General features: G+C 42.4%; 1 pseudogene; it reads left to right on the top strand.

Moving 5' to 3' along the window:
• The first annotated feature begins 4,041 nt into the window (after positions 1-4,041).
• LOC100451399 (MKI67 FHA domain-interacting nucleolar phosphoprotein-like) lies at positions 4,042-5,207 on the top strand (annotated as a pseudogene).
• The last annotated feature ends 10,015 nt before the right edge of the window (positions 5,208-15,222 follow it).

Genomic DNA, 15,222 nt, shown 5'->3' with positions numbered 1-15,222 from the left:
AACGTGTTCTATTTTCATGAGTTAAATAAGAAAACAAATGGCAATCAGAGATTCAGCCTAAAAGGTATATTTACAAGTGTCAGTTCTCATCCAACCTGATCTCATACAATACCATTTACACCCTCTTACCTCTCAAGTTTTTTAAAAAGTGTCTTCACAATGTAAGTCTTAGGCACACTAGCAGTTCTGTAATAAAACACCAAGTAGATCAGAACGTCCAAACTTACTAGAGAAGAAAAGTGGAATCACTGGCTGTATTTTCAAATTGCATTTAACAGGAAATGTAAGTTTTGAATTCTTTCCGCCTTCACACTTCCAAGTTAATAGCATTAAATCAGAATACTCCATTCTTCCAAAGCCTCTAGCCAGGCAAAGTTTTACTGTATTACTTCTTGCTTTCAATGGATATAAAGCAGAGTCCTGTTAGGCACATTTTGTATACCTGCAAAGATGCAGAACTAAACAGTTCCATCTGTTCAATATTACAACAAAAGTCCTGCAAACCTCGGATGGCGAGTGTAATACTTCAGCACTAGCACCAAAGCCTCAAATATAAAAAGATACCAAGATCACCACTAGCAAACAAAATGAGCTCTCGGCCGGGAGCAGTAGTTCACGCCTGTAATCCCGACACTTTGACAAGCCAAGGTGGGAGGATCACTTGAAGTCAGGAGTTCAAAAGCAGCCTGGGCAGCATAGTGAATTTGCATCTCTACAAAAAATTTTAAAAATTAGCTGGGCGTGGTGGCACACACCTGTAGTCCTAGCTACTTGGGAGGCTGAGGTACGAAAATTGCTTCAGCTCAGGAGTACAAGGCTGTGGTAGCTATGATCATGCCACTGCACTCCAGCCTGGGTGACAGAGCAAGATCTCGATAATTACAGTCTGTCCTGCTCCTGTTTATGTTAAAATGCTTTCAATCAGCAAGATAAAAATTAAGTGAAATGTGACTTGGGAGCTTGGCCAGAAAATAGGCAATGGAGAAACAGGCACTTCCCACAAGAATAAAAATGGCCAATAAGCATATAAAAAAGATTCAAGGCCAGGTGCTGTGGCTCATGCCTGTAATCCCAGCACTTTAGGGGGCCGAGGTGGGTGGATCACCTGAGGTCAGGAGTTTGAGATGAGCCTGACCAACATGGTGAAATCCCATCTCTACTAAAAAATACAAAAATTAGCCAGGCATGGTGGTGAGCACCTGTAATCCCAGCTACTCAGGAAGCTGAGGCAGGAGAATCACTTGAACCCAGGAGGCAGAGGTTGCAGTTAGCCGAGATTGCACTGTTGCATGCCAGCCTGGGCCATACAGCAAGACTCCATCTCAAAAAAAAAAAAAAAATTTCAAAAGCACTAGAAACCAAAGAAATGTAATGAAAACAATGAGATTTTCTCCTTAAATATTAGCAAAGAGGACAAATGGAAGGAGGACACTGGAGCTCTGCCCTTGTTGGGAGTAGAAACTGAACCAATTTTTCTGCAGGATAATTTGAAAATTTCTATTAAAAATCTTAAAACTATTTTATGTTATTTTCCTCCAGAAATTCTCCTTCTGTGAATTCAGCCCCAAAATGCTTGCTCGCATCCATTAAAATATATATATAAGAAAATTTACTTCTGGGGTGGCAATGATTAACTTAATATACATCAAACTTTTAAAAAGATGATGCCAAGGATATAGTTACTGCCATAGAAATATGCCCAAACATAGTGACAAAAGACTATATATTACGATTCTACTTTTTAAAATGTTCATATGCATAAAAAAGTATGAAAAGCAACAAACCAGAATGCTTTCAGTGGCAAAATTAAAGACTTTTCTTCATATTTTGTCTTCCAAATTATTACTAAAAGAATGCAATTTACTTTATAATCAGGGGGAAATATTATTTTCATTTATTTACATATAAATTTCTTTTCTTTTCCTTATTTTTTCTCATGGATGTATCACATGTACCATAGAGAGCTTGAATCCCTACCTCTTGAGGTACATCAGACCAATTCTGTCTCTATCAACTTTCCTTTTTTGGACATTTCAAATCAATGGAATTATACAATATGTGGTCTTGTGTCTGATTTTTTTACTTAGCTAATGTTTTTGAGGTTGGTCCATGACATATAACAGGTTTTGGTAGTTTGTTCCTTTCATTACTGAGTAGAAGTCCATTGATGGATATACCACATTTTGTCAGTAGAGAACATTTAAACTTTGCTTTCAACTTCCTATGGTCTAAATGAAACCCTTGGAACACAGGACTTACAGCGAAAGCTGCTGTGAATGTCAAAAGAACTGCTTATCAGAACCAGATTTGTCATCAGGAGCCTGAACTGCTGCAGAAATTTTTGCCATTTTGCAACTTCCTTTTTCCAAGCAACTTTTGTGCTACTACACATCAGGACTTTTGAAGCATCTGATACATCCATCTAATAAGTATGAGCATGTGTCTGAGTGGACAAGTAAAACCATCTATGCTACACTGCATATTTTTTCCTCCCCCAGACTGGACCAGGGAATCTCTCAACTTTCTAGAGTATCCTGTCTCCATTGACAAAGCTGAACAGTATTAAAGATCCTGCTGCCTTCGTTAGGCAGATTTGGAGGGGAGGCCCAACAGCAAGGGTGGAGAGGAAAAAGAGAGGGGAGTTTGTGGAACAGGAAGCCCCCCAGAGTCTGCGCATGGCTCCCAGCTGTTGAGGATGTTGTGGATGGGAAAGTGCAGATGGTGTCCCCAGGCAAGCCTAGCACCTCCATTGGGCCCAGAAGGTCTTGACTTTGGACCCTTACCCATGTTCCAGAAGTGTTTACAGATGTTTTTGCTTTTGTTATTTTCCTAAATAATCATTACTTGGTAGTTAGTTATTAATCTTTCTTTGGGAGAGAGACAGAGCTTTAAAACTGAAGAACATAATTTTCATTAAAATATCAAAAATGGAAAAAAGTTACTTTGTAAACAATTTGCTATACAAACCAAATGGCAGCTGTTGAGAATCTCAACAAAATGTTAAATGCATTTGCTGCTGTTAGAAGAAATACAGAAAAAAAATTTTAAATAAAGAAAAAAATGCATTTGCTGGCAGTGGTACCATTTACCCAAGGTTGGGTCGCTGTGTCATCATGCTGTGGTGGGGGGTATGTGTGGTGAATATGTGTGAAACTTTTCATCTCAGGATGGGTCATAATGTGAGCTGCAGTTTTCCTTCCAAATAGGGTTACAAAGTAGTAAAACATGGGCTTGGAAGTGACAGACCTGAGTGAATCAGCCAGGCTTAAAGAAAAACCCAATAAAATTAACTTATAATAACCCTGAGGTTGGTTTTTGAAACAATAGATACAATGATTTACTCTAAGCATCTGGTTATGATTTTGAATCAGTAATGCATACTGTCTCGACCCTTTTTTTTTTTATGGAAACAGAGGTTTCACCCAGAAAACCCCAAAACAGTGACTTTTTTTTTTTTGAACAGGGTGTTACTCTGTTGCCCAGGCTGCAGTGGAGTGGTGGATCTCAGCTCACTGCAGCCTCAACCTCCCACCTCAGCCTCCCGAGTAGCTGGGACCACAGGCACCACCATGCCTGGCTAATTATTGTATTTTTTGTACAGATGGGGTTTTGCCATGTTGCCCAGGGTGGTCTCAAACTTCTAGGCTCAAGCCGTTCACCCACTTCAGCCTCCCAAATTGCTATGTCTACAGATGCGAGCCACTGTGCCCAACCTGCAGTGACTTTTTAAAACATAAGTTCAAGCATCTCTTCTTAACTCCTTTAATTGGAGGTATCTCTTCTCTCATTCTCCTCATCTTTGGTGTTCCCCTAGAGTTCACTGCTGTCTGGATGTACAAAATATGTTTCAAAGTCAAGCCTGGGTGTGGTGGCTCATGCCTATAATCCTAGCACTTTGGGAGACCAGGGCTGGCAGATCACTTGAGTCCAGGAGTTCTAGACCAGTGTGGGCAACACGGCGAAACCCTGCTTATATTAAAAATATAAAAAACTGGGCATTTCCAGGAGTGCTGCATGGAGTTGGTGTTAGCCGCTTTTGGCATGGAGGCCTTTTCCAGCCTGGCTGGGCCTGTCCTGTCACTGAACCCGCAGGTAGATGCTGAGTTTCAGAAGGAGGTGGCACAGGTTTGCAAGTGCATAACCCGATGAAAAAAACAAGAATAACTGGCCGGTCGCCGTGGCTCATGCCTGTAATCCCAGCACTTTGAGAGGCTGAGGCAAGCAGATCACCTGAGGTTGAGAGTTAGAGACCAGCCTGACCAACATGGAGAAACCCCATCTCTCCTAAAAATACAAAAATTAGCCGGGTGTGGTGGCACATGCCTGTAATCTCAGCTACTCAGGAGGCTGAGGCAGGAGAATCACTTGAACCCAGGAGGCAGAGGTTGAGGTGAGTTGAGATCTTGCCGTTGCACTCCAGCCTGGGCAACAAGAGTGAAACTCTGTCTCAAAAAAAAAAAAAGAACAACTTTCTCCTGGAGTAGCCTATGTGCGCCACCTACATAACCTACTGAATGAAACCCAGATCCTTTCCTATTTCTCCCAGTGTGGCACTGTTACTAGGTTCAGACTATCCAGAAAGAAAAGGACTGGAAATAGCAAAGGCTATGTGTTTGTGGAGTTTAAGTCTGAGGATGTTGCCAAGATAGTTGCTGAAACAATGAACTACTACATGTTTGGTGAAAGACTCTTGGAGAGTCATTTTATGCCACCTGAAAAAGTACAAAAAGAACTCTTTCAAGACTGGAATATTCCAGTTAAGCAGCAGTTATATCCATCAGTGAAATGTATAATCAGAATCGGCACTTACAAAAGAGCTACGGATGGAGGAGTGATTTAAAAAGAAAGAAGGATTACTCGGGAAGAAATCAGCTTAAAAAGGAATTGGTTATGATTTTCCTTCTTTGATTTTACAGAAAATGGAAAGCATTTCAAAAACAAATCATCAGACATCTACAAAAGGCCAGGTTTTATGTAAGAAGAAGAAAAAGGTTTTAGGTACTCCTGACACTCCTGAAAATACTGTGGATACCTAGCGCCCCACACTGGTTTGTACATCAACATTTTTAAAGAGACAAAAATCTGAAGTGGCTGAAATGAATGATGATGATGAAGATAATGAAATAGTTTTCAAACAGCCTGTATCCTGTGTAAAAGAAGAAATACAAGAGACTCAAACACCTACACATTCACAGAAAAGAAGATGAAGAAAAAGCTATCAGTGATTTTCAATGTATTATATATAAGATTTCTTCTGAACAATATTTTTATGAGAAAAATACAAAAAATTAGCTGGGCATGGTGGCTCTTGCCTGTAGTCCCAGCTACTTGGGAGGCTGAAGTGGATCACCTGAGCCCAGGAAGTTGAGGCTACAGTGAGCTGTGATCGCACCACTGCACTCCAGCCAAGTCAAGTCATTACATTTATCTTAACCTATTCTAGGCTGGCTTAAGTGGGATTTGTATTAAGAATACTATAGGCAACCTCACAGACATCTAAGTACAGAACTCAAAATACAACCACACCATGGAAGGACTGGGCTGGGAGGTGATTTTGCTCTCCTGCATGCCTTCACTCTGGACTTCTACGCCATGCTTGTGCTTTGCTCTGCAGATGAACATATGGCACGTGCTCCAGGCTCCTCCAGCCTCTGAGACTTTGGCTTACCCTGGCAGTATCCCTGGTCCCAGTGTTACTGGACCTTTCCATACAGATGCTCCTCTGCAAAAAATCTATCAAACACTCTGTGTGTCATTTCCAACGAGCGGGATAGAGAATCTGATCTGCCTGGCAATGGGGGTGGGAGTTCCCTAGTTGTCCCTGGATTTGTAGTGCTGCCCTTTCCAGAGACTCGAGGAGGGGCTGAATATCCAAAAAGAGGGTGTGGGTGGGAATCAGTAATACAGTCTACTTCAACAAGAAAGTATAAAGTAGAGGCAGCGGCTCATACCTGCAATCCCAGCACTTTAGGAGGCTGAGGCAGGCAGATCACTTGAGCTCAGGAGTTTGAGACCAGACTGGGCAACATGGTAAAACCCCATCTCTACTAATAATACAAAAAATTAGCTGGGCATGGTGGCACATGCCTGTAGTCCCAGGTACTTAGGAGGCTGAAGTGGGCATATTGCTTGAGCCCAGGAAGTAGAGGCTGCAGTGAGCCGAGATCATGATGTCACTGCACTCCAGCCTGGGCAACAGAGTGGGACCCTGTCTCGAAAAAAAAAAGTATAAAGTGGCAGCATCTGTATGCATGATTGAAGTCATGCTTTCCATCTATTTTTTTCCACCTTTTCTTTTTTCTCTCTCAAACACTATATCTTAAGGTTTTCCTCATGTTATCAAGTACTCATAAGCATCATTTGAATGGTTGTATCATAATCCATTATCTGGACTCATTGTCATTTATCCGTCTGCAGTTGCTGGAGATACTGCCCTTTCTGCCACACTCAGTCACCCTTCTGACTTTGCACTGTGTCCAGTTATCTACTCATACACATACTGGTCATTTAGGACTTAAGAATAAATAGTTATCATGGTTCCTAACACTTAAAAAGAATATATCTTCCTAAAAATAGAAAGGCTTTGTGGTTATGACAATTTTAAAGCAAAATAGACAAATTGATGTTGAAATTAATGTTTTGTTTTATTCTTGTATCTATTTTTCACTTCTCTGTCATTTTGATGGATGAAGTTTCAATTGGAAGGATTTTTATTTCAAAATAGAAATAGCATATGACATGAGAATGGGAACTCTGAAAGGTTTAACTTTCTAGTTTCCTAAGATTGTCACAAAAGCTACTGATAATCGATCACGATTGGCCTGTATTGAAAGTGAGTTAACATTATGTACAACTTAAGCACTATACTTTTTATCAGATATAGAAAAATAGGTGGTGTGTTTGGAAAAGTATTGGGCTAGGAGTCAGGAAGCTTGACTGTTAGTCCCAATCCTGCTTCTTCAGCTGAGCACCCCGAGGCAATAATTTAGCAGCTATTTCTTAAATACCTAATGAATTTCAGGCTTTGTAGTTGGGCTGGGAATATAGACATAGATACTGCATTCGTGATTCTCCAAGGCTCCCTTCTTCACCCCAGCTCACAGTGAGCTTTCTTATGCATTGTGTAAATTTGTCTCCTAACCGGCCCCAACGCTCTCTCCAACCTGCTTCCCAGGGCAGTTGTGAGGATCAAATGAGCGAGAATATGTGTGAAAGCAAATTCTAAATGATTTTAAAATGTAACAGAAGTATGACCCATGGAAAATTATTTAAAGATCCTTAGAATTTTAGATAAACAGTACATTAACCTGAGTTCTCTATGGTTTTTATTTTAAATAGGTATGAAAGTTTTACAATGGACCACTGATATGTTTGAAAATCTTGGCTTGATTTTTCTCCAAGAAAATGACACAGTGTGATTAATTTTCTAAAATTGCCAGCCAAAAAAAACCAAAACCTTTTTTGAGTTGATTGACTAAATCAGTCAAAGGAACATTGACTGTATAATGGAGAAATGTTTTCTGTGTTCACTAAAGGCTTGCCTTTGTTTGATTCCAGCTGCAGCATATCGTGAGTGATGAGATCTGTGTGCAGGTGACTGACCTTTACCTGGCAGAAAATAATAATGGGGCCACCGGAGGCCAGCTGAACACACAGAACTCAAGGAGCCTCCTGGAGTCAACGTATCAGCGGAAAGCTGAGCAGCTAATATCAGATGAGAATTGCTTTGAGGTGAGAGTTGCTCAGATAGTCGAAGACCTTGCTGGTGACAATGTCAGTTGTTAGGATTCTCTGAACTGGAAGTTAAAGCTGGGGTACTTTGACCCATGATTCTACTCCTGGAACTTTTAATGAGTTCACCAGAGAAATACAAAGTGGAAGTAACTATCTTCCTGGACAATCTACTTTCTTTCTTGCCTTAAAAAAAAAAAAAAACTAGTTATATATGATTGTTACAATTTTGTAGTCTTTTTCTCTGAACATTTTTCATAGGATGCTTTGTAAATATTACTGTTAGAAAAATGTGGTACATGAAATCCATGGTCATGATCATTATAGAAAAGAAAACAGGCCCAGCATACATGGCTCACACTTGTAATCCCAGCACACTGGGAGGCTGAAGTGGGCGGATCACGTGAGACCAGCTTGGGCAACATGGCAAAACTCCATCTTTGCAAAAAATACAATAATACAAAAATTAGCCAGGTGTGGTAGCGTGCGCCTGTAGTCCCAGCTACTCAGGAGACTGAGGTGGGAGGATCGCTTAAGCCTGGGAGGTCGAGACTGCAGTTAGTTAGCTCTGATCACGTCACTGTACTCCAGCCTGGGTGACAGAGGTGACCCTATGTCAAAAAAATAAAAGAAAAAAATGCAGATAACCAAAAAAGTCACCTCAGAATTCTTTCCTGAAATCACCATTGATGACATTTCTAGACTTTTATATGCTTGAGTATATATTTTGAAAGAGTTTATACTGTACAAACAGTCTTTAACTTTTTCAGTTTTTGAGACAAGGTCACGCTTTGTTGCACAGGCTGGAGTGCAGTGGTGCGATCTTGACTCACTGCAACCTCTGCCTCCTGGGTTCAAGCGATCATCGTGCCTCAGCCACCCTAGGAGCTGGAATTACAGGCATGTGACACCACACCAGCTAATTTTTGTATTTTTGGTAGAGATGTGTGTCAGATCCCGGGGTCCAGGTCCAGCCCATGCTGAAGTCTGAGGAAAGTGGGTGGGTGAGCGGAAAGAACACTCAATGGGGCCGTAGGCAGGTGAAAGATAGTTTTATTCAGCAGCAGCTCTCATTAACAGCTTTCTTACACTAGCCCTCTGCTTAGCAGCTTACCGTTCACCCTGTCTTGGCGGCTTGAGCCAGCTGCCCCCACACACAGCTGCGCAGCCGGCTCTCCCTCACCTTCAGGGTCAGCAGCTTAACTCTTTCTCTGGGCATGAGCAAGCCCAGCTGTGTCCTGGCTCCCTCCCATCCGTCCGCAAAATGGACAGCTTTGGCGCGCTCTCTCTTTCTCTGGGCGCCAGTGCGCCCCCCATGTTGAGCCATGTTGAGCTAAGACCAGCCAAGCCCCCAAGAGCCATGTCTCTTATGCACAACGTCAACAGGGCAGTTACACCTTTTACAGACAATAGTGGCATAAAGCCAAGTATGAACTTACACAAACAGGTTATATTACAAATGGAGGCGTGTGTTTGCATGCCAAACTCCTGAGTCACACAGGCCTGGATATCCACCTCAGCCTATTCCTTGACCAAAGCACATCCATGTACCTTACAATGTGGTTTCGCCATGTTGGCCAGGCTTGTCTCAAACTCCTGGCCTCAAGTGATCTGCCCGCCTTAGCCTCCCAAAGTGCTGGGATTACAGGTGTGAGCCACTGCATCTGAACTGAAATGGTCTTTAATGTATTTTTGCTCAATCAGCAACACTTCTGGGTCTTTAATGTCTTTTTTATGGCTATTTGATATTCACTTTTTAGAGAATTAATGCCTGTATTGTTGGACATTTAGGTTGTTTCCAATTTTTCACCATTATAATGGATAATTATAGAAGCAAATAGTTGGAAACAACCTAGACGTCCAACCCACTATGGGGACTGGTTAATGACATCCTGTTATGAATACTGGAGACAGATTTTGCAATTCTTAAATTATAAATTGTGAAAATGCAGGGTCTGCCCCCCACAACACCGAGATCTATTTTGGAAATAACTGTATTTGTGTGTATATATTATGTTATTGTCAGGTTGTAAGCTTTACTAGCAGAGAGCAATTTTTAAAGCTTTAAAAGAAAAGAACACTGAGCTAGATCTAGCTTCTGGCTCTGTGTGTTTATTGACTAGTTGTGTGCCTCGAGAAACCAGAACTCTCTGAATTTCAGTTTTGTCTCTGTGTAAAATGAAGAAGGTTGAAATAAAAAATTCTCAGGTTTCCTTCCAGGCGCTGGTCTTCTCCAGGTGATTCTGATAGTTACCTTGTCTGCAGAATGCCCTTAGGGTACTGAGAATCTCAAGGTTCTGAAAATGGAGATCCACATGCCATCACCATTGATAGTTGTTTTGTGCAAAACATGGTTTGCTTGCCTCTATTGGTGTGTTGCTTTTAAGTATGGAATTTTTTTTAATCACACAAATAATATTAGTGGAAGTCAGAATTTCAGGAACTTCGTATACAATTAGTGCCATTATAGCAACACTTTTTTTGTTTTGTTTTGTTTTTGAGACAGTGTCTCACTGTGTTGCCCAGGCTGGAGTGCAGCAGTATGTGTGAATGCCATCAGTTTTTAGCTAACACAACAGCTCCCTGGAGGTCAAGGCATCCTGGCTATCACTCTAGCCTTCCTACCAATTAAGTTAATTACATCCACCTTGTTGATGATGGTGAAGTGCCACCACCTGGCATCCGCTGTTCTCGTCTTCCACCATTCCCACTGACACCACGAAGCCTGGTCTCATGGCAGCATCTCCTCTTGTCAATCCTGGCCTACCAAGGATAGTGCCACTGAGTCTGTCAAAGATTCAGGTGCCCTCCTCACTAGTGCCTTCCTGTTTACCTAGAGAGGGGAGTTCCTGTGAGCCCTCCAAGGGCACATAGTCAAGTGGTGGATTCCGAATCTGCTGGCATATAACAAACCATTCCAACATTCCTACCTCCCTGTACTTTCCGGCTTCTTTGATGCTTTGCGAATGCAGTCCTATAATCTCCACCTAAGTCACTGCAGCAACTGTTCCATCCACATTTCAAGGAGCCACTCCAGCAGTGTGTTGGAGCCCCAGGTGTCCTTGCCAAGCCATTAAATTCTGAGAGTGCTCCCAGGTTAGTGTATTCTTGTGTATACAGCCTTTAGTCTCCCCCGATCTAACACCCTTATGTCCACTCCTTCACCTCCTCTCCCAGATTCTGCCAGTACGCACTCGGCAGCTCCTGCAACATTTTTGGCAAAAAAAAAAAAAAAAAAATCATTCTCTCTGAGCAGATCGTGCTTGTGACCTTGGGCCATGATGAGGAATGACCATAGCCTGGTGTCAATGTGGAGCAGCAATGATGACACACCTCATCCTGCTGTAAGGCCTTGTTGGAGGCTCTTTGCCCAGTCTCCAGGCAAGGGGCAGCTGCCCTTCTCTTAGCAGGGAAAGGGGGCTACTTCTTTTAGACCAGAGCATTTAGTGGAAACTGGAGGTTCAAAGTTCTCAGATGTATCCACTTAAGTTTCTCCATATCAGCTATCAGGATCCCTTTCCTTTTCTTTTCTTTTCTTTTCTTTTCTTTTTGTTTCGTTTCGTTTCGTTTCATTTCTTTTCTTTTCTTTATTTTGAGATGGGATCTCACTCTGTCACCCAGGCTGGAGTGCAGTGGCATGTTCTCAACTGACTGCAACCTCCGCCTCTCAGGCTCCAGCAATCCTCCCACCTCAGCCTCTTGAATAGCTGGGACCACAGGTGCACAACACCATGCCTGGCTAACTTTTTGTATTTTTGATAAAGATGGGGTTTTGCCATGTTGCCCAGTCTGGTCTCAAACTCCTGAACTCAAGAGATCCACCCACCCTGGCCTCCCGAAGTGTTGGGTTACAGGTGTGAGCCACCGTGCCCAGCCCTTTCTTTGTCTTCTTCTTTTTTTTTTTTTTTTCTTCTTTTTTTTTTTTGACATGAGGTCTTGCTCTGTTACCCCGGCTGGAGTGTAGTGGCGTGATCATGGCTTGCTGCAGCCTCAACCTCCTGGGCTCAAGCAATCCTCCCACATCAGCCTCCTGAGTAGCTGGAACCACAGGCATGTGCCACCACACCTAGCTAATTTTTAAATATTTTGTGGACAGGGTCTACCTATGTTGCCCAGGCTGGTCTCCAATGCCAGGTCTCAAGCATGCAGCAGTGCTGCTGCTGATGATCCAGGAACCAGATTTGGAGAACTTCGTTCTAGCGCTACTGCATCAGCAATGCCTGCCCTTCCACCTGTACCATATCCCAATCCACAGTAGGTGAGTTTCCTAGTGATGGTATTGCTATAGCACACCAGCACATCACTACCCTACTTACCAGCAGCAATGGATCCTGTTGCCACCTGATTAGTGAGTTCCAGAATCCTGTCTTAAAAGTCCACTCTCTAGGGCTACTTTTTAAATTTTTTAAACATTTTTATTTTATTTTTATTATTATTTTTGAGATGGAGTCTCGCTCTGTCACCCAGGCTGGAGTACAGTGGCATGATCTCAGCTCACTGCAACCTCCACCTCCCAGGTTCAAGTGATTCTCCTGCCTCAGCCTCCTGAGTAGCTGGGATTACAACCACACGCCACCATGGCTGGCTAATTTTTGTATTTTTAGTAGAGATAGGGTTTCACCATATTGGTCAGGCCGGTCTCGAACTCCTGACATCAGGTGATTCACCCACCTCAGCCTCCCAAAGTGCTGGGATTACAGGCATGAGCCACCACACCTAGCCCAAATATCTTTATTTTGTCTTCTTATCTGACAGATATTTTCAGTAAGAATGGAACTTGAAGCTGGCAGTTATTTTCTTTTGGTACAGTGAAGGAAGGTGTCATTCCATGGTCTTCTGGTTCCTGAGGTTTCTGTTGACTGTCAGCCTAATTGTTGCTCCTTTGAAGGCAATCTGAATTTTTTCAGATACTTTTTTTTGGTAGGAGAGCAAAAAAAGGGATCATACACTCCCAAAGTGCTGGATTACAGGGTCTCACTCTGTCATCCAGGCTGAAGTGCAGTGGTGCAATCTCAGCTCACTGCAGCCCAGACCTCCTGGGCTGAAGCAATCCTTCGACCTCAGCACTTCAAGTAGCTGGGACTCCAGGCATACACCACTATACCTGACTAATTTTTTGTATTTTTTGTAAAGACAGAGTTTCACCATGTTGCCTAGGCCGGCCTTTAACTCCTGAGCTCAAGCAAACCACCCACCTCAGCCTCTCAAAGTGCTGGCATTACAGGCATAAGCCACCATGCCTGGCTCAGATACTTTTAAGATTAAAAAAATGTTTTTGCCTTTGGTTTTCTGCAATTTTACCATAATGTGTCTAGGTGTACTATTATTTTTATTTGTCCTGCTTGGGGTTCATGAGGCTTCTTAAATCTGTGAACTATTGTTTTTCATAATTTAAAAAGTATTCTCTGTCATTATTTTTAAAAAATATTGCTTCTGCCTCATTATCTCTTTCCATTCCTTTATTTCATTTATTTATTTATTTTGAGACAGAGTCTTGCTCTGTTGCCCAGGCTGGAGTGCTCACTGCAGCCTAGAGCTCCCAGGCCCAAGAGATGCTCCCAGATCAGCCTCTCTAGTAGCTGGGACCACAGGCATGCACCATCACAACTGGCTAATTTTTGTATTTTTTGTAGAGTCGGGGTTACACCATGTTGCCCAGGCTAGTATTGAACTCCTGGGCTCAGGCGATCTGCCTGCTTTGGCCTCCCAAAGTGCTGGGATTGTGTGAGCCACTGCGCCTGGCCCCTCTTTCCTTTTTTTCTGGGATGCTGATTAAAGGTATATTTGGCCTAGTCAAATATGTGGTGGTGTGCACCTGTAGTCCCAGCTACTTGAAGGGCTAAGGTGGAAGCATTGCTTGAGCCCAGGAGGTCCAGGCTGCAGTGAGCCGAGATCGCACCACTACATTCCAGCCTGGGTGACAAAGTGAGACCCTGTAATCCAGCACTCTGGGAGTGTATGATCCCTTTTTTGTCCCTCACCCCCCACCCCAGAAGTATCTGAGAAAAAATTCAGGTTGCCTTCAAACGAGCAATAATTAGGCTGACAGTCAATTTCTCAACAGAAACCTCAGGAACCAGAAGACCGTGGAATGATACCTTCACTGTACCCAAAGAAAATAACTGCCAGCCTCAAGTTCCATTCTTAGCGAAAATATTGTCAGATAAAAAGACAAAATAAAGATATTTGGGCCAGGTATGATGGCTCACGCCTGTAATCTTAGCACTATTTTTTTTCAAAAATGACAGAATATTTTTAAATTATGAAAATATACCTATAGAGGATCCCTAGTGTATCCTCTGTATCACTTACTTTCTCTTCTGTGTGTTTTAATTTTTTTTTTTTTTGGTCCCTTCATGTTTCATTCTGAATATTTTCTTCTGAATTACTAGGTTGGTGAAAAAGTAATTGCAGTTTTTGCCATTTTATTTTATTTTATTTTATTTTATTTTATTTTATTTTATTGAGATGGAGTTTCACTGTCGCCCAGGCTGGAGTGCAGTGGCACAATCTCGGCTCACTGCAACCTCCACCTCCTGGGTTCAAGCAATTCTCCTGCCTCAGCCTCCTGAGTAGCTGTGAGTACAGGCTTGTGCCACCACTCCTGGCTAATTTTTGTATTTTTAGTAGAGATGGGGTTTCACCATGTTGGCCAGGCTGGTCTTGAACTCCTGACCTCAGGTGATCTGCCTGCCTCTGTCTCCCAAAGTGCTGGGATTACAGGCATGAGCCACCGTGCCTGGCCAGCCATTGTTTTTAATATCTTCCAGTTCACTAATTCTCTCTCAACTGTGTCTAATTGGCTCTGGAAACCATGAGTGGAATTATTAATTTTAGTTATTGGATTTTGTCTTTCTTTCTTTTTCTAAGAGTCTTCTTCTACCACCCAGGATGGAGTATAGTGGTGCGATCATAGCTCAATGTAACCTCAAACTTCTGGGCTTAGGTGATCCTCCCACCTCACCCTCCTGAGTAGCCAGACCTATAGGCACAGACCACCACACCTGACTAAGTCTTTGACTTTTGTAGAGACAGGGTCTCGCTATGTTGCCCAGGCTGGTCTCAAATTCCTGGGCCTCAAGCAGTACCCCTGCCTCGGCCTCCCAAAGTATTGGGATTATAGGCATGAGCCACTGCGCCCCAAGTTAATGCTATCGTACTTTTCAATTTAGAATTTACTTTTTAAATACCTGTGGTGCTATTTTTTTTTTGTAGTTTTCTAAACTCTTGCATCTTATATTTTACTTCCTTGACCATATTAAGTATAGTTATTTTGTAGCCTGTGTCTGATTCCAATATCTGGAATCTCCGAGTATGTTTCTATCATTGCTTCTTTCTGATAGTTCTTGGTTCATGTTGTGTTGTGTCCTACTGAGTCTAGCTACCTTAGGTGTGTGCCAAACATTTTTTAAAAATCAGTTTGTAATGTTTTGAGGATTACGATAATGTTGCCTTCCTCCACAGACAATTCTGTTTTCCCATTCCACATAC

The sequence above is a fragment of the Pongo abelii genome, chromosome 16 (genome assembly GCF_028885655.2).
Source record: "Pongo abelii isolate AG06213 chromosome 16, NHGRI_mPonAbe1-v2.0_pri, whole genome shotgun sequence".
Lineage (NCBI taxonomy): Eukaryota > Metazoa > Chordata > Mammalia > Primates > Hominidae > Pongo > Pongo abelii.
The sequence above is the reverse complement of the archived record's forward strand: the minus strand, read 5'-3'. Positions and strand labels throughout refer to the sequence as shown.